Below are 20,677 nucleotides of genomic sequence, written 5' to 3'. Positions count from 1 at the left end.
GGTGGTAACAATCTAAGGCAATGCCCTGAGGGGACAGAAGGTAGTTCTTGAAAACATTCACTTTGTAATGTCCTTCTGGTGAAAGTGAAAGCCAGGAGGGTGAAGAGCTGGAAACTTGATGCAGTACAGTTTGGACAACAGAATTTAAATTGAGGAGAGTTTTGGACGCTAGAGTGAAAGGGAGTGACAAGCAATAGCGTACTTGAGCAAAAGATGTGTATTTTTGCTATGAAAATACAAATGCAAGCACATTTCAATAACAGTCGCTCTGTGCAGTTTTCCTCCTGACAAGTGCTGCTGTGTCTTCCTAAGTCCATAGAAGCCCACAGCTCTCTGCCTTGCAGTTGACCCACATATGTGAGTCTTCTTCAGTGGCATGTCAGAAAACACAATCGCAGATAGGGAAAGGCATGTTAACCCACATGGGTGGACATTGAAGAAGCTGGTATGGCCTGAAGAAACATGCACCATTGAGACCATCCCCCATGTGTGGAATTGCCTTTGGCATGTGGAAAAACCTCTGGACTCTGATCCTCAATGCTCTTCAACCTGATGTATTTTAGGACTTTAATGCAAATAAAATGGTTCTACTTCCCATGACACTCTAGTAACTGAATATAGGACCGTCACTAAGGATTCTACAGGGCTATGATGCTCAAATCATTTAAGACACCAATGCCTGTCTATGCCAGGCCTATGCATGCTCGACATGTCTACAGGCATATACTCTTGCTCACCTGCTAGCTTGCCACATTGTGCACTCGTGACACATATTGCTGTTCAGCTGCTGTTCTCTAACCCAACATGATTCTATAACCTGACATATACTTATCTGCTGCTTTAACTACAAAGCACACAGTCTAGTTGGCATTGCTTGCTATGCAAAATATCTAAACATACATTCAAACAGCATGTGCAATTGCTATGTTACGCTATCTTCCTGGCCGCTCGCCCAATATATTGGCAAACTAAAGACTGGTCTGCATTGGCTTGTTGCTTGTAGAAGGTTAATGATATCCCTATTAATAACCTCCCGTACCAACCACCCTTTGTGCCTGGGTACTTGCTGAGTGTTTCAAATCGCCCACAGGGCAACATGGAGGGAACATGGGAATGAAAAACATTAAAATACACAAACATATTAAATACAGTGGAGGAAAAAAAGGACAAACCTCCCATGCCATGTGAGGTATTCAGAACGTGCACGTGCAGCAAGGAAGCAACATAAGGGCCACACTTTATAACATGGCCTCGAGCTGGAGCGTTAGTAGCCTTCAATGGATAAATGTTGCCACTTTCAGTGCAAACCTTGATTGTCATTGGCTCATACATGAGTTGGTGGGTGGGACTGTTTTCAAGCCTTCACATGTAAATCAGAAAGACTGGGTGTTTCCATACCTAGTACAAGAGAATGCTAGTGCCAATATTTTCCTGAAATGGCTTGTGCTTTTCTCCTATAATGGTGTCCACCTTTTCCCCAGTGTTTCAATGTTCCTTTTTCAACCCAGGCTCCTCGCTCTGTCTGCAGTGAGAGCTGCCTTCCCGGATACAGAAAAGCTCCTATAAAGCAGATGTCGTCCTGCTGCTTTGATTGTGTGCCGTGTGCGGAAGGAGAGTTTTCAAACAGCACAGGTGAGTGATGTCTTTGCAGCTGGTCCTGGTCACAGGGGTGAAATACTATGAGCATACTGTGAGTCAATGACACAAACAGTATACTGTGTGTACACTTTTACCAACGATTTCCATGATTGTGAAGACCCTTTGAAGGGGCACCTACTCTCTGAATAAGATGGAATCACTGCTCATGTCAACTCTTCTCACCCTCAAATTCCACTTCTTGCGATTATAGAAACCGGGATCTCCCCTCATGTTTCTGATACACTGGCAGCCCTCCCCACTGACTCTGCTGCCATCTCGCACTGTCTCCGACCTGTTGGGAAGGACTGTGGTGTGGTGTTCCTTATCAATAAGTCCCTCAACACTATCCCTTGACCCCTCTATTACAGCAACCTTTCTGCATTTGAACATGCCAGCATCCAACTCCTCACTCCTACTCCTCTCACTGTTCTGACTCTCTATTGGGCACCTGCTCCTGTCAACTCCTTCTTTCCTGGTTTGAACCCATCTCCTTGAGTAACTTCCTACTGACATCCCATTGTCATGCTGCAGGACTTTAACCTTCCATAGGCCACTGCAGTTACCTGCCTCTTTTGTCTCTTTCCCCTAGTCATGCCTCTTCCACTCACTATGGTTTTCTCACTTTTGCTATGCACTCATGACTCAATTTCATCAACACTATCCCACACACACATTCACATCTTCCCATCCCCGTCCTCAGTTCTCTCAAAACAAACAGGCAATGCGACCTGCAATGCTGGTACAGATTATGAACACTTCCCTACTCCTAGCCTACACAAAATCACTTACTGCCCTAACCTCTGCACTGGACTCTGTCAAATTCTCCTCCTTTACACACCTAATCACCTACCTTTGCAGTTTCCCCCTAAAAACATTCTTCTGTCCTCCGATCTTTGCCCACACCTCCCAAGCCAATATCCATCTCCTCCTCCATTTCTGCTAATAACTTAACTCCCTACTTTTCTTTTAATATCTCTAAAATTCAGGCCCTTCTCACAGCCCTCCTCTTTCTCTCCCCAGTGTGTTTTGTCCCTGGTATAATCCACACATTTTACACCCTCATAAACTGGCTCACTACTTTTTCTCATCTGTATGCCATTGTACAGGCACCCTTTGTGGGAATGCTTTGGCCATCTTAAAATGTGTTATTCTAAGTCATTTTTCTTTAAATACACAACCCTGTTCTTCAAATAAATACAAATACAGGTATGTGTGGTTTTCACAGTGCAACGCCTGCATTATACTTTGCACCTGTTATTTCAGAAGTTAATTATCAAGGGCCTCTGACAACAGCCAGACACAATATGACCCAGGACCCATCCTGAGACCAAAGGAGGTGCAGCAGTATGTGTTTTTACTGTGAAGTGCCCCATTTGCCAGGATCATAAGGGCTTTCTCCCAGCCACGTGGGTTTAGGGCAATGTGGGCCATTGCCCCACCCTCAACAGGTCTCACAAATAGCAGGAATTGGCTTTTATGGAGATACAATGGATAGAGCATGGGGCACTAATGCATATTTAATGACCAGATCTCAGCCTTTTCGTTTTGTGGCATTTCTCTATCTTTGTAGACCATGTGGCATGGCAACCACGGCATTTGCGTTGCTACAAGTTCAATATGAGCTCATAACTGTACCATTGGTTGTGGCTTGAACTGGTGTAGGCTGTAATAAAGTGCTCTGAACTTCCTAATCTTCATGGAGGGTGGGAGTGCCTGAGTGTTTGTTGGTGTTGCCTCAATTACCTCATGCACTCCCTTTAAGCCCCACCTGAGATCTTTTATGGTTCTACTAGATGATCACCATAGTCCTGGCACTGCTAGGACTTTCTCACTATAATCACTTATGTGAGTGGCCTTGCCTGGGTGCACAATTCCTAAATCTATTGCTAGTCTTATCCTGCTAGGTATCGCTGCAGATGCATAGGATTTTCTCCTCCCTGGCCCAAAGTAGGTTTGTGCAATCATATGTGATTGCACAATTCCTGGACATGAGCTCCCTATGCAGCCAGCAGTCTCATGAGTGACGGTGTTTCGAACCCTGGGGTGGACCTCTTTTTAGGGCCCCCACTGGACCTGTGGCAGGTTGTTTCTTCTGATGGTCTGTTTGAGACCCATGAAAGCTCTCAGATTCCTTCAAACATATTAACAAAAGTACTTACCTGAACTGTGACATCATTTCTTAGTTCCACATGGTGTCCTGAATTGTGTTTTTTAATAGAACATATAATATATTAAATCACTGCAGTTAATTCTGTATTATTATAGTAAGTAATGATGTTGAATGGTTTCTCTTGGTTTCTAAAGGGAAATGCATCCTACTTAGGGCAAGTTTATCTTTTTGTCTTCATTTTCTCTTTCGGCCTCTTTCTGTTGATGTTTTAATCCTTTTTTCCATCGAGGACTTACATAGGCTTAGTACTTACCTGCCAGGTAATACTCCTGTGTCGTGAGTCCTGGAGTTGAGTGGAACCGTTGTCTGTATTCCCTTATTCTTGTCTGTTCACATATTACTGTTATTGTACATGTTTAGTAAGCACATCAGAGTGCTTAACCAAGATACAATACTATGTAAGTGAATATGTATGTTAGAGAATATTATGTCTGCTGCATTATATTGTGTTGGTTCTTTTGGTTTCATTTTACATGATACCCACTCATACCCTCCTAAGAGTGATTGTGAGGCTATCCAATCTTAACCCAATGAGAGAGTTTTGATCTAACTTGATGGACAATCTGTCCTTCCAATTAGGAGATGGGTGGACACATAAATATTAAGAAGCAATCATTATTTACCCTAAACTTCTTCCTTATCTTAACTCTCTTATAACTGCTTGCTTAATAATTCTTGTTTTCCTTTTTTTTTCCAAATCTGTGCTCATTCTCGCTAGCTTGAAGAAACCATTTCACAATCCCTCAGTTCCCACTAACTATCGTACACTTTCTCTTTCTCCCTTTCTATTTAAACTTCTCATGCTTGCTGCCTATTCTGAGGTTTCCACCTATCCAAATGTTCACTCTCTTCTGCCTCCCCTTCAGTCAGGATTAAGACCATCCCATTCAACAGAGACTGCTTTCTTGAATGTCTCCAACGTTCTTCCCACATCTAGTCACTCTAAATGATCGTCTATCCTTCTACTTGACCTTTATGCAGCGTTTGGTACTGTTGATCACTCTCTTCTCATTTCCTTCTTCCTGTTTTTGGTGTATCTGGTTCAGTTCTGAAATGGTTTTATTCTCATCTTTCTCACCATTCTTACTCGGTAACCCGGGCTGGCCTAACCTCCCCTCCTATCCTCTTCTGTATGGAGTCCCTTAAGGTTCTGTACTTGGCTCGATGCTCTTCTCACTTTACACAACACCACTCTCTGCTCTTGTTTCTTCTTTTAATCGTTCTTTTCACCTACATGCTGATGATAATCACATGTTCTTTTCCTCCTTCAGTGACACCTTACATTCTGCTGTCTCTAACTTCCTCTGTGCAGCTCAAAATTAAATGTCATCACAATTTCTTCAACTCAGTCATTTGAAATCAGAAGTTCTATTATTTCCGTCCACTACGATGCCTTCCGTGTTTCTCCCACATTCCTTTCTTCCCCCTCCCCTTCTCTCCCTCTGCTCGAAAATCTGGGTGCAATGTTTAATCCCTATTTTTACTTATCCCTGCACATTTCTTCTACTGCTCGATCCTGTCACTATGCTCTTTTTTACCTCTACACTGCCGACCCTTCTCTCTTTTCAGGCGACCAAGCTTCTTCTGTTCTGTCTAGTCTTCTCTTGTATTGATTATTGCTCTGCTCTTCTCCATGGTTTTCCTGCTTCTTATCTTCTTCCCCTTCGTTCTGTCTATAACTCCTCTGTTTGTCTCCTCTTCTCTTTCTTCTCGATCTTCTATTGCACCCTCTCTACTCTCTATATATCTTCTCCCTTTTGAATCTTGTCATCTTTATCATTTTCACTCCAGTGTCTTCAATTACATCCATGGTCTCGCTCTTACCTCGCTTCACTTATTTAATTTTATTCTCCTCCTCGTGCCCTCTGTTCCCAGGATCATTTTCCCCTCTCTGTCCCAAAAACTCCTCTGCACATACTCTAATTTCCGTTCCAATTAGTGCTAGCACTGGGGGATGCAAATTGCATTGTTTGCCCTACTTCCAGACCTTAATCTTTGTGCAAAAATGATTTGAAAGAATGTGTTTTGTACTAAGAAAACATTTGCCCTATTGCAATTGCACTGGTGCAAAAATTATCATGGTACGCTTTCCTGAAAACCTCAAACCTGTAGTAATGACCTCACACCCGATATTTGTGCTGAAGGTGACTATATGCGTGGAAGTGCTTATAAAAGGGTTGCATTACTTTGAATAGTTCCCCTGTGGTGGACATATTTCAGAGCAGGGAAATTCTACCTTCGGTTTACAGCACAAAATAGGAAATTTCACACGACATGACCCTAAGTGTAAGTGTGATAATCTGGAGGCAGCCCACTCAGGGAGTCTATAGAATGATCACTGGCAGGCGGTGGTGCACTATCTATCCACTGCATTTGCCTAAGTGTAAGTGTGATAATCTGCAGGCACCACACTCTGAGAGTCTACTTCCCACCTACACAATGATCACTGGCAGGACCTGGTGCACTATCTATTCACTGCATGTGCCTAAGTGTAAGTGTGATAATCTGCAGGCAGCCCACTCTGAGAGTCTACTTCCCACCTACACAATGATCACTGGCAGGAGCTGGTGCACTATCTATCCACTGCATGTGCCTAAGTGTAAGTGTGATAATCTGCAGGCACCACACTCTGAGAGTCTACTTCCCACCTACACAATGATCACTGGCAGGAGCTGGTGCACTATCTATCCACTGCATGTGCCTAAGTGTAAGTGTGATAATCTGCAGGCACCACACACTGAGAGTCTACTTCCCACCTGTACAAGGATTACTGGCAGGAGCTTGCACACTATCTATCCGCTGCATATGCCTGTTTGGCCTCTGGAAATGCCTTTTGCTGATCAGCGCATTTCACTGATTAACACACGCAGCTGCTCAACTGATCAGGATTGGTTGACTTCTCTTCTGACTCTACCAGTACCTGCTCCAGCTCAGACAAACTTTTCTCTCGACAAAAGTCTGATTCTGAATCAACTGGAGAAAGTAGTAGTCAGCTAGTAGCTCTATTCATTTAAGTAGTAAAAATAACAGTTGTAGCAATTATATTTGTATTTGATGTATTTCTGCAGTTTTCTAACATGCCACATCTCAGACAATTTGCCTCAGAGAGCCTGTAAAGTATAGTGCATAGAAAAGTGGGGATAATAGATGTAGGTCAGTGGGAGAAGGGGGAAGCTAAGGTAAGCGTTCACAGCAAGATACACATTGCATTCTAGAACCCCATTATTAACTTTAGCCCTACCGCCAAACGCCCGGCGCTATTAGCGCCGGATCATGGGTTTGGCGGTAATGGAATTCCCCATTCCCCACTGAGCCCATTCGGGAATGCCCCATTCCCCATTTGGCTCAATGGGGAATTTTCGCGCTCTTACCAATGGCGGATTTCCCACCGGCGATAATAGCGCACATTTTCAGCGGATTTCCCCCCAGCTGGCACTGGGGAGAAATCCACTGAAGCCATAATTTGGCGGACCCTTAAATTCGGCGGTAATAGCGCGATCGCCGGATTTAAGGGTTACCGTCAAACTCGTGATGAGACCTTTAGAATTGAGAAAATTAGCCTGCGCCATATCTAGATAGGATTGTGAATGTCAGTACCTGCCACACTTAGATGGAACTTGAATGTTAGCATGTGCCACACTTAGAATTGCGAACATTAGCCTGCGCCGTATCTAGATAGGATTGTGAATGTTAGAATGTGCCACACTTAGAATTGAGAACAATAGCCTGCGCCGTATCTAGATAGGATTGTGAATGTTAGCATCTGCCACTTAGAATTGAGAACATTAGCCTGTGCTGTATCTAGATAGGATTGTGAATGTTAGCATCTGCCACTTAGAAATGAGAACATTAGCCTGCGCTGTATCTAGATAGGATTGTGAATGTTAGCATGTGCCACACTTAGAATTGAGAACAATAGCCTGCGCCGTATCTAGATAGGATTGTGAATGTTAGCATCTGCCACTTAGAATTGAGAACAATAGCATGCGCCCTATCTAGATAGGACTGTGAATGTTAGCATCTGCCACTTGGAATTGAGAACATTAGCCTGTGCTGTATCTAGATAGGATTGTGAATGTTAGCATCTGCCACACTTACATTGAACTTGAATGTTAGCATGTGCCACACTTAGAATTGAGAACATTAGCCTGCGCCGTATCTAGATAGGATTGTGAATGTTAGCATCTGCCACTTGGAATTGAGAACATTAGCCTGTGCTGTATCTAGATAGGATTGTGAATGTTAGCATCTGCCACACTTACATTGAACTTGAATGTTAGCATGTGCCACACTTAGAATTGAGAACATTAGCCTGCGCCCTATCTAGATAGGACTGTGAATGTTAGCATCTGCCACACTTAGATGAAACTTGAATATTACCATGTGCCACACTTAGAATTTGAGAACATTAGCCTGTGCCGTATCTAGACAGGATATTGAATGTAAGCATGTGCCAAACTTAGACTGAACTAGGTAGGTCAGCATGTTCAATCTCATATAACCCACTAACAATATAAGCTCAAACTCTCTGCATACTGATATCACTGAAAAACACACGCAACCATCTCTCGCACAACACGCTGCACACACTTCACCACACAACAACACATAAACTGCACCAACAGCACATGCGGACTGACATCGATCCAATGCTTTCACCAAAGCTCAGCACCCGGTGTCCACCAGTTGCAGCTGCCAACAGTATACCACCCCTCTCACTATCCTACACCCTCTTCACCTTACTAACCCTTCCCACCTTCTCGTTTACAGATCCACCAGAGCGCTGGGGACCAATTCCGTTGGTGACGGTGCGCTATATAAGTACCTTTAACATAACATAACATAACATAACATAACATAACATAACATAACATTTCAAAATGGCGACCACATGCTGACAAGTGGTTTTAATATTGAGCAGATGGGGTCAACCAATGGAGCTAATACCAGGACAGTAGAGTGCGGGTTGTAAGGCTGAATGCAGAGAAATGCAGTCAGAGTCATCCTGACTCTGAGGATCACAGAATACCATGCATAGTTTTGGAACCACATGAAGTTTTTTAAAGAGCGAGCAATTTTGTATTAAGACATAGCTGATTTTGCCATGATATTGTGAAGAATCAGAGAGGATTCCCCCAAGAAACCTGGTCTCTGACCCTCCTCATGTGGCTAGGGAAAGGCAGACGCTTGCTGATCCTGAACGGGGTGTGGGGTAGGTGTGCTGCAGGTGGATCACATGGGAGAAACAGACCAGAAGATGGGTACAACCCCCTCTTTAAATTTCCCCACAATTCCACATTCTATATGGCTGTTTGGCAAGTACTAACTTTGTTAAAGGGAATTACAAGCCCTGGAAATTCCAAAAGGACTGAGTTGAGGAAGAGGGCTGAAGAGAAATTCAGATGTAATAGTCAGGCAACTGGGCTCAACAGTCCACAACTGAAGGAACCTGGGAGGCATAACAGTCCCCCTCAGGTGCAAGCAGAAGAACGAGTGTAAGGAGCTGGAACATTGGCTGGAGTGCAGGATGTAGGAGTTGAATCAGAAGGGAAGTACAAGGCTGGCAAATCAAGCAGAAGTGGGGGAAAACAAGGGGCGCTGGAACGCAGAGCCAGCAGATTTCACCTGAGTGTTCTGAGAGAGTCCTGTCATCCCAAACTCTGAAGTGCATTGGCTGCGCAGCAGAAGACATTCTGGAGAAACAGTTTTCGCCATGCGGGCCTGATTGCGGATCTGTTGGCATGCCGGAGACTGAGGCAAGAAGCTATTGTCAAGCCGGGGGTCTCAGGAGTAAAGGAGACTCCCAGAAGAAATGGCTGCACCAGAGACACCTGTTTAGGAGAAGGGTATGGGTCCTCAGCGACCTAGAAGTAGTAGAAGTTGTAGAAGAAGTCACGAAAGGAGTGCAAGTGTTTCAAAAGCTGGTGAGTGAAGTTGGTGTTCTAAAACATTGCACAAGCCTTGCCAGTAACAGTAACGATCTCCTTAGCCACTTGCGTAACACCTGAAGCGAGTAGAAGTTAATTGTTATGCTAAAAAGCTTTTGATCAATGGAATTGTAACACATGCACATAAGGAAAAGTACTTCTTACTCGCATGGGAAGTTAAATGCTGCTAATGCCCATTGTTCCACTAGTAGAAGGCTGTTCCTATTGAAAGAGTGGTCGCGTGTTCCTAATTATGGATAGTGAATGCTATGCGACCATTTCGGAACAACCTTGACTATACTTAAGTTACAATATTTACCATGGAAAAACTACATTAAAGAGTGGTTGAGTATGCCTCATTGTGATTCCCCAAGGAGGCCTGAACTCTATCCTTTGCTTCTATGAGAATACAATTATATACCCACATTTAAAGCTTAAAAACAACATCAAGGCATGGTGGAGTCTGCCTAATTGTAGTTTTTGCCAAAAGACTGACCCTTACATTGTTACATGCCTTACATTGGACGATTGAAGAAGAGACCAGGCACTGCCTGAAGCCAAGAGGTGCCCCATACTAATTGGGAAGCTGACCCTTTCTCAAAGTTTAAAGCCATTCAGCATGACTGTGACGTTTCTAACAGCTAATTGGCTGACACCTGCAGTTATAAAACTATTACCTGAGACTAAGAGAGTGGTACCGAGGCTTCTGGGTATTTGTTGAAAGCTGACAGAAAGGTTCAGGTACAGTTAGGTAAGGGGAATTTGCTGCTTGTCAAGAATATTTTGAAGCAGACTCAACCTGTAATTCCCAAGACTGTGGAGACCAGAGAGAATTGAGTCTTGAAGGCAAACACAGGTTATCGATTTTGACAGTTAGACCAGAGGCTAAGAGGCTGCCCCTTTGAAGAAAGCAATTTGGAGGAACAGTGCCTTGCCTACCTGAAGAGGTTGAAGTATTGTAAAATCTCATTGAAGTTATGGCAGTAGTCCAAAGTATTGAAAATCAAGAGGTATATTTGGTTATCAGTAGATGCTACATTGCAGTTGTTGAAAGCAAGGTGACGTACTGTGGGACAAAGGTGACGTATCGGGTAAAACACAAAGAAATATAGCTGTTGAAGTAGAAGCAGCAGTATTAGGACATAAACCTGACAAATATATAATTTTGAATGTTGAAACCGTAATTCAAGGGATCCTAAATGTTAACCAAGAACTGTGTACCATTAACAGTGTGGATATTGCATTTTCTTTTCCACTGTGGCAAATCTTCCTGAGGGATTGACAAAGCCTTGTTGCCAGGATTGCCATCAGGACTATTTTGCTTCAAGTGAAAAATGGAAAACTTCATCCAAAAGAGGAGATTTGATGCTAGTGGAACTTGTGTTAAAATTAGATTTGTTACCAGTGGAATTTTTGTTGATGAACTTTCTCTTTGATTTACAACTTTACGAACAGAGTGAAGACATTTCCTTTCCAAGGTTGAACATATTGGTGAAGTGACTTTAAATCCTGGGGAAGGGAAATCACCCGGGACCTTAGAAGGTCATTTAGGAAATGTACATATTGTTCATGTTATGTTGAATTGCCATAACTTTTCTTTATGTGTTTGTTGTTTAGTGTGAGGGCAGCTATTCTGTGTTAGAGAGTGTTCCCTTAGCTTTTAGACAAGGAAGGACATTCCTCAGCAGAGTAGGGACAGTGAGGCATTTTGATATATGTTCTTTAATAATAAAATGGCATATTTAGAAGGATCTTCAAACAGTTTTCTGTTGTGCATTACTGACCACTCACAGAATACAGTTTTGGGTAGGATCGGGGTGGTTTTGGACTAGCGTAATTCGCTGAATTCAAGATTCTTTTAAAGGGAGAGAAGCGGTGTAGGCAGAGATAAAGAAGTAAGCTGGAGCAAAGTCCAAGTCTACTGATCTCATGCCTGGGATGAAGAAATGATTCTCAGAGGTAAAGAATTGAGATATTGGGATTTGCATTGGAGGCAGCAGAAGAACAAGTTACTTACCCCACTAACATTCTTTCGATTGGATGTTCCTCCCACGTAGTCCTTATCTTTTGATATTTCCAATATCCAGATTTGCGTCTCGCAAAAACATTTTCAGCAGCGGACGCTGTGAATCGATGCCTGTCAATTCGATGTCCCTCTGAGGCCTCCGTCTCAGTGTCTACATCACCAAAGGTATATGTAGCACGTGCAGCTCCCGTTGACTTCAGTTCCGTTATTACGAGTGAAGGATTTATCTTATACCTGATTGTGACTATTCCCGAGAGAGCACAGATTATAATCGCAAGGGAACATTCTATTGCGGGTAGGTTGGGAGGGGCGAAAAGGAATGCGTGGGAAGCACATCCAATTGAAAGTAACTTGTTCTTCGAATGAATTCTGTCCGCGTATTTCTTATCTTTTAATACACTCCCAAAACAGTTTCTAGTTTTACTGGAGGAGGGAGTCTGAATATTATATGACAAATTAAATAGTTTGAATGGATGTGGGTGCACGGAATGCAACACTGCTTTATCAAATACAGTTGCCTGACCTGAGGAAGAGTCTAAACTATAATGTTTGGTGAAAGTATGTACAGACGACCATGTGGCAGCCGCACAGATTTCCTTTATTGGTACTTCCCCTGCTTCTCTCTCTTGCTCCTGTCTCTCTGTTCGCCAGCTCCCAGCTCTAGCCTGCTCTGCAACTCCCTTCATTGTGAACAGCCTGCATGTTTATATCCATTGGGCTTACTAAGTGATCACAGGTAGTTGGTCCCTGTTCGTGCTATTGTAGGTAAAGTGCAAACCACGGGCGTGTGGTGCACAAGGATCCAGACCCCGGTGTTTTGAAAAAGGTAGGAGGCGCTTGTGGATCCGCGTCCTGCCACTCGCCTTTGTTGTCACGCGACAACGAAGGCGAGCGGCAGGACGTGGATCCTTGTGCACCACACGTCTGTTTGCACTTTACCTACAACATCACGAACAGGGACCCACAATTGCAAGGTTCCCTCTAAAAGTGATCCAGCCTTACGGCACTAACGGCTTGGGGGTAAAGTATACACTCCCAATTGTCATACCAATACTCTCTCAATTTGGTCATAATTTTCTACTTGACTGTACCGCTTGGGGAGTAGAAGACTGTCCTGATGAAAGTGGCCTCACCCACATTGTTGCCACTGAAACCGGTCGACGGTGGTTGCTACTCACAAGAGGCACAAACTAGGCCTAGCGTGTAGTTTGAGCATACCTTTTACCATTTGCCCAATTCCCGTCACACTAACACCACCTTTAGACGGAGCATGGGACTTGGTGTCTTTTTCGTGGAATGTTCTGTTGAACATCGTCTGTCTTTGTGTTTGTGTCTTTTAGCCCTGAGTCCACCATGGCCAGATAAACAATAAATTAGCTGATACCCCACTCGATGTTTTTTCAGTTGACCATTGGTGTACTTTTTTAGTTACGATTGAGCACTTCTCTTCCATTACACATCTGCACACAGTGGAAGAGAGTGGAAAAGGACCAACAAGGGTGAAAGTTTTACTTACTTAGAAGTGGTTTGTTTTATCTCTTTTTCTGCCCTCTGTTTGTAAGCGGCAAAGCTCTGTTACCTAGTGGAGGCATTGCATTCAGGCAGGGAAAGCTATATATTCATCCTATTCCTTTTCTGTCCTTCCACCACAGCCTTGTAGCACCTGAATCTCCTCCTGGGTTCTAGTGCACCGTTCCTTGCCCATACAGGCCTTTGGAAGAAGAGCTATAACCTAATTACTGCACAGTGGTTTTGACCCTATGTTTGTGTTAAAACTAGTTAAGAGTAAGGGGCATACCCTGTTAGATCTCCCTCTCGCCCTCACATATTTTCAAAACCTTGATCATGCTGTTCCCATCTTCATCTTGTATCTTTACTTGCAACATTATGTGTTACTACTGACTTCTGCAATTGTATTCGCTCTCCACTCTTGCTTCTCCACACTTTTTGACTGCTTACTCTCTGTTCTCTCCTCCTTTCCCTTCTCCCTTTTCCTATCTCCTCCCACTTACTTTGTTATATTCACTTACTCTTTCAGAATTGTCCCATGACATAATGTGATAGCAACCTCGCCTGTTTCCTCCACCCTCCCATTACTGTTTGTGTTTCCTCCTCACTCCCGCAATATCTGAAATATCGTCAGGCCTAGTATGATAGTCGCTTGTTTTGATCCTCCCCTCCCTTTCTGCACCCCTCTCCCTCACCTTTTGTTTTTCTCTGGCTCTACCAGAAATGTTGTCAGGCCTAGTACGGTAGTCGCCTGTCTGTTTCCATTTCCTTCCCACTCTCCCCCTCCCTTCCTTATCTATGTCTAGCTCTTGCACTAACTGAAATGTCGTCAGGCCGAGTACGATAGTTAATTTCACATCTTTACTGTTCATGGCCTGTAAGAATGCCATTGTATTTTCCCTTGTTCCCTACCTTGCCTTGAAGCACTTTGAAATACATTGTGTATAGGCGCTATATAAATAAACTATCATATCATATCATATAGATGAGTAGTGAGGAGGAGGGAGGTGTTAGAGGAGAGAGTGGAGTGGTGTTGAGTGAAGAATATCTATGTAGTGGATATTGTACAGGGAATAGGAGAGCCTTGAGGTCTCTTAGGTAGTCCAGGAGGCAGACAAACACAGAAGGACACTTCCTTTAGGCCCCCCTTTAAGAAAGGGAAAGCACACAGTAGAGGTCACCTGGCACTAGTCGGGCCAAGTTTAACTATCGTAAGTCAGGAGTAGGGACACGTGTGCTAGGGAGGTGGGAATGACTCATGGTTCTAGGATTCAGCAAAGGGAAAGAGTTCAACATGGCATTAGAAAGGGAAAAGTTTGTGGTGTCCCAGCACCTTTGCCTCCTCATGATGGGTCTGTGTAGGGACTTAAAAATATGGGCCCCATTCACAAACAAGTGACATCCGATTCTGGCTACTGTAGTCCTCGCTCTCTGAGGGAGGCAACAGCTGTTGCCATGTAAGGCCATAGCCAAATCTCACACACTCATTCTTAATAACAAAGTCTGGACTTTGGGCCTCCTACTGCAATTACACAGGGATTTCCGGAAATGACACCTTATAATCAATAAAAAGGGCCACCACCACATCCCACAAAGTCAGATCTTAAACACAGGTAGACAGCATTACCGTTGGTGTAACTTAACCCTAAGGGACCAGAAGTCCAATGGTTTCTTTTTTGGCATTCACATTCCTGCTAATTGCTTTGATGTGTAAATATTGTATAAAAAGGCTCAGGGAAAATGTCAAAATACTCAGGGCCCCGTGTCAGAAGCGCAGAAGTGACTCTACACAAAATTTTCCCAGAGTAGAGGTTATGATATGATATGACATTTGTAACGCGCCTATACACAAGTAGCATCTTTGTCACGTTTGACCTAGTCTACAATTGTGGAGGCACAGTGATGGGTGATTATGTTGCTCCTGCCTCTGTCAATCCACCACCACATGCAGGAATTGAAAGCCAAGTTTTGATTAGCTGTGCAAGTGTTCTCTCTGTCCCTTCATCTTTATTTCAGCTATTCATCCCCCCACTTCCATTTCTCTAAAACCTGGCTCTGTGACTGGTGCCTCAAAAAACACCAACAAGAAAATAGATGCATAAATGTTCATGAAAAATGATAATTCTGTAACATTGAAGTATAAATGCTAATTATAGAGGGGGTCCTAATTACTTATTAAATGTGCTGCAACATGTGCACCTGTAAAACCTTCTCACTCCCAGTTTGGGCATACACAATACAAGTAGTAATAATAGTGTGTGTTTTTATGCTGCCTTGCTTCAATAATAGTAATTACTAACTGTACTCTTCAGTTTATGTAGAGAGATTTGCAGTGAATGTGTAACTCACTGAGCTATTTTAGTAGATCCCTTGTGGATCTGAATTCTAATGCAAACAGAACCAGCGATTTCAGATTAAAGTAAACTCTGCACCCCTTAAACAGATCTGTATTTGGTTTTTGCAGATATGGTAAACTGCCTGAAATGTCATGAGGACCAGTCATCCAACACCAGGAAGGACAGCTGCATTCCTAAGGTCACTGTTTACCTCTCCTACTATGATAGCCTGGGCATGGGCTTGGCCTCTGTAGCTGTTGCCTTATCTATAATAACAGCTGGAGTGCTTGGAATCTTTCTCCGATACCGGGACACGCCGTTAGTGAAGGCTAATAACAGGGATCTTAGCTACACATTGTTTGTCTCCCTGGTGTTGACATTTCTCTGTTCCCTCTTATTCATTCGACGTCCTGCAAAATTGACATGTCTGATCCAGCAAACTGCATTTGGGATTATCTTCACTGTTGCTGTGTCTTGTGTATTATCAAAGACAATCACTGTTGTCATTGCCTTTAATGCCACCAGGCCTGGGAGCAGATTGGTTCCGGGTGTCTGGTTCTATGGTCTTCTTGTGTACTCTGGGAGAAGTACTCATTTGTCTCTGTTGGCTGTTGACCTCACCACCTCACCCTCACACTGACATGCAGTCTGAAACTGGGAAGATGATCCTGCAGTGTGTGGAGGGCTCTAGCACTGCCTTCTATGCTGTGATTGGTTACATTGGACTGCTGGCCTTTGCCAGTTTCATAGTAGCTTTCCTTGCTAGGAACCTCCCTGACAGATTCAACGAGGCCAAGCTCATCACATTCAACATGCTGGTGTTCTGCAGCGTCTGGGTATCTTTCATCCCAGCATACCTCAGCACTAAAGGCAGGTACATGGAAGCCGTGGAGATCTTCGCCATTCTGGCTTCCAGTGCTGGGCTGCTGGGCTGTATCTTCATCCCCAAATGTTACATCATTCTGCTCAGACCAGACATAAACACCAAAGAATGTGGAAATTCCAAGAGTAACTGATAGTGACCTAAGATTATATTGTGGTATATGATATTTGTGTAGTGCCTAGAGGTACAATGTGTCTGCCTAAAATTGAGAGGGTCAATAGCTTCAATTAATTGGCAATTTGGGCTCAGGGAAATGGATTAGAGTGGACCAGTTTGAAAAGAGTGAATTAACGTTGAGTAGAAAAATTGAAAGAACAACGGAGGTTCAGTAAACATTTGCAAGGAACAAGCGCTTTAACCACTATTGAGATGTATACAATGCATTCCTGCTCGTCCACACTTTAATGAGAAGAAGTTACTATCAAATGTGAATGGTTTTCTGGAAAGCAAACTTGCACTATCAAAAGGAACACCTGCTATTCATTTATTTAAACTTGTATACAGTGCTGGCCCTGATCAGAACATCTTGGAGCACTTTACAAACTTTGATGGATGGAGGAGAAAGGAAGTCATACATTTGTATTGCATGATAGGAAGATCAGGATAGGCAAAATGATAGTGGCAGAAGGGATTTGGCTGGATTAGTTGGGAGAAGCAGTATGTTTGAGGATTTTGTAAAATTGTACAAAGGGAAGAGGTGGAGCAAATGTTGGGGATTTAGGCATTCCAGACTCTGCTGCCTCATTGGTGAATTTTTGGTGTGCAAATAACCTTGCAGTGTGGTATGTGGAGGACACATAACTCAGCACACTTGGTACCAGCCCATGCCCCTGGCCTAACCTGAGCTCAACTACTTGCTCTCCACTACTACCCACTACGATGTGCCTCGATAAGACCCAGATAGCATCCCTACTGTTCCTCACCACTCAGCACTGCTATCATTATGTCCTCTCATAAATACGCAACATGCCTCACTACAGACAGAAATAATAGACTTCGAGCTAGACTATCCTGCCTCTATGAGCCTATATGTTACAGCAACAAGGCCTTTGACCACCAATATAAACTGACCTCACGGTACACCAAGCCGCATCCCAACCCAACTATACCTTGCAACAATACCACTCAGCCTAAACTCACCCAAGGTAACCATTCTATATAGTGCCTTGATCAATGCCAGGTCCTTAGTGTCCCACGCCACAGAAATAGCAGACACTCTATTATCCGATAACCTTGACCTCCTGGCAGTCGCCGAATCATGGAAACACGAAACTGCAGGCCCTGTGCTCTCCCTAGCTATCCCTGAAAATGACCAATGAATTAGAATGGTCAGACCTGACAGTTAAGGAGGGGTTTAGCTATCGTAGCTAAAACCAATCACGCAATTAGACTACAAACCTCATCCCCCCTCAAATCATGCAAACTCCTCATAGCCAAACTGCCCATCTCCAACTGCCACACACTAACTATATACCTAATATACAGGCCACCTGGCAGCATTGGGACCTTCGAAAAGGATCTTTTCAGTCTCTTAGCCAATAACACCAAAGACTCCTCACAAATCCTATTACTAGGCAACCTAAACCTAGGATTTCACGACCCAGTTGACAAACCAGCCCAATCCATAGCCACTATGTTAGCTGAACATGGCCTAAACCAAAAAGTTCTCACCCCAACCCACAACAAAGGAAGAACCCTGGACTAGGTTGCCACCCTGAATTCCGATATCACCAAAATTACCCCTCAACACTGGTCAGACCACTACCTTATCGACTTTACATTTACGCTTAATAAACAAACCACCAAAGAGAAAATCATGGCACCCACCCTACCCACTATAGCCAAAAAATATATAACTCCAGACAATCTCCTGCCATTGCTACTACCTACTATCAATGTTCTTCCAAACAACCAGCACCCTGAGCTCCTGGTAGAAAGCTACAATAATGCTATGTCTAGAACTAGACACCATTGCTCCTCTAAAACTTCAAAAAAGTAAACAACAAGCTTACCTAAATGTTTGGTTCACCCCACACCTAAAAAATATAAGAATGCAAAAAAGGAAACTAGAGTCTATATGGCACCATACCCCATCTGAAGAAAATAATCTGAAACGTAGACTTTTCACCAATAAACACAAATAAGAAATCCTACTCACAAAAAAAATCTCTTTAATGCAAGAATCTGCAACGCAACCTCCAACACCAGAGAATGATTTACCATCCTAAGGGAGCTGGAAGCCCCAGTACCGCCACCCGACAACATTGCCAAAGACAAGCAATGGTGCACCAGCCTCCAAAATGCCCTATCAAATAAAATTAAAACACTCCAAACTAAAATTGCTTTAAAAAAAGACTCATTAACTCCCATTGAAACATCTCTCATCACCATCCCTATGACTACCAACTCACCCAGCCTCGACCCTTTCAAATTTTAAAAAATATGCATCTCGGAAACCGAAAAGATTATTGCATCCCTCAAACCCTCTAACTGTAAAGGTGACAGCTGCCCAGCCCAGTTAATTAAGGATGCTGCAAGAGACTTAGCCACGTTCATAACCAAACTGGTCAATGCCTCCTTCTCCTCCAAAACCATCCCAAGTAACCTAAAAGAGTCCTTGGTCCAACCCCTCCTCAAGAAACAAACTCTAGATCCCGCCATTCCCACTAACTATAGACGCATCACCACGGTACCATTTCTCATCAAGATAATATACAGAGTAGCATACCTATAAATCCAGCACCACCTTGAAACTAACCAACTCTTAGGTACCCGCCAATCACGATTCAGACCACAGCACAGAAACAGCCCTAATTGATCTTAAAGTACAGATTGACAAACTCAATGACAAGGGAAACACCACCATGCTACTCCTCCTTGATCTGTCGGCAGCCTTTGATCTGGTGGATCACGCAGTCCTGTGCAAACACCTGGCATCGACTGCCCACTTTTCAAATGACGCCATAGCCTGTATCCAATCATTTTTGGACAACCGCACAAGTAAGTGTACCCCAAGGCTCTTGCGTCTCGCCAACTCTATACAATATCTTTACCAAGCCCCTATTCGACAAATTGGACAGACTGGGTGTCACCTACAGTAATTACGCAGACGACACTCAGATCCTCATTCCCCTTTCGGGCAATTTCGATACCGATACAGCCCTGTAAAACAAAATATATCTCATCATTCAGGCATGGATGGCCACACATGGACTATGCCTGAATGATGATAAAACCGAAATCCTACTCCTCGGATTCATTGCCAATTTAAAAAAACTAAGCCCCAACTACTCAGCATTTAACATTGATTGCAATATAATTACAGTCTCCAAAACAGTTAAAACACTAGGCTTTCACCTCGACTCAGCCCAAACACTAAAGAAACAAGTTAACTCCCTTGCATCTTCTACAGCCTAAACGTGCTAGCTTATTAGGGCAAGTCGAGCTTTCCTCACCCAAGCCAGCTGTATCATCATTGCCAATGCCCTAATACTCTCCAAACTTGACAATTGCAATACTCTGAATTTGGGTGCTCACAAATACATCATTGACACAATTCAAATATTGCAAAATAATGCCCTTAGAACTGCCCTCAACTTACCCTCTAAAGAACACATTTCTAATACCAGAAGAAAATACAAATGGCTCAAAATCTGTGACAGAATTTCACTTAAGACAACATCACTCGCCTTCAAATGTCTTAATAATGCAATCCCCCCCCTTCCTGGCAGCAAGAATTGTAAGAAAAACCTCAGCTCGCCCCACCAGAACCGTCAACTCCTACTGCCTTCAGATTCCCAAATTTAGACTAAAAAAAACAGGCGGCAGCAGCTTCCCAGTTAAGGCAGCCCAATAGTGGAATGCTCTCCCACTTGACATCAGAACAGACCAGTCCTACTATAGCTTTAGACGTAATATTCTCGCATGGCTACACTCCAATGACCCCCCAGATTAACCACGCACTAATCCATTGCTATTAACCTGACTGCACATATGTATATTCTTAACTGATTTATCATGTGATGTAATATATATGTTTATACTGTGCCTGTAACTACGTTTTTAAGAAATCTTGTTTTCATATTCTCTGTAGCACCCTGTTACCTTTGGGTTTGGTGCGCCATACAAAATCAATAAACAAACAAACAAACAAACACACATTTGTCTTCGCTTGTCAGGTGTTTGTGT

The 20,677-nt window shown here is 43.4% G+C and overlaps 1 pseudogene; it reads left to right on the top strand.

Moving 5' to 3' along the window:
• Positions 1–485: 485 nt before the first annotated feature.
• LOC138510686 (vomeronasal type-2 receptor 26-like) lies at positions 486–16,622 on the top strand (annotated as a pseudogene).
• The last annotated feature ends 4,055 nt before the right edge of the window (positions 16,623–20,677 follow it).

Source organism: Ambystoma mexicanum, chromosome 6p, assembly GCF_040938575.1.
Source record: "Ambystoma mexicanum isolate Mex_15411 chromosome 6p, UKY_AmexF1_1, whole genome shotgun sequence".
Classification (NCBI taxonomy): Eukaryota; Metazoa; Chordata; class Amphibia; order Caudata; family Ambystomatidae; genus Ambystoma; species Ambystoma mexicanum.
This window is presented reverse-complemented; position numbering and strand designations above follow the sequence as displayed.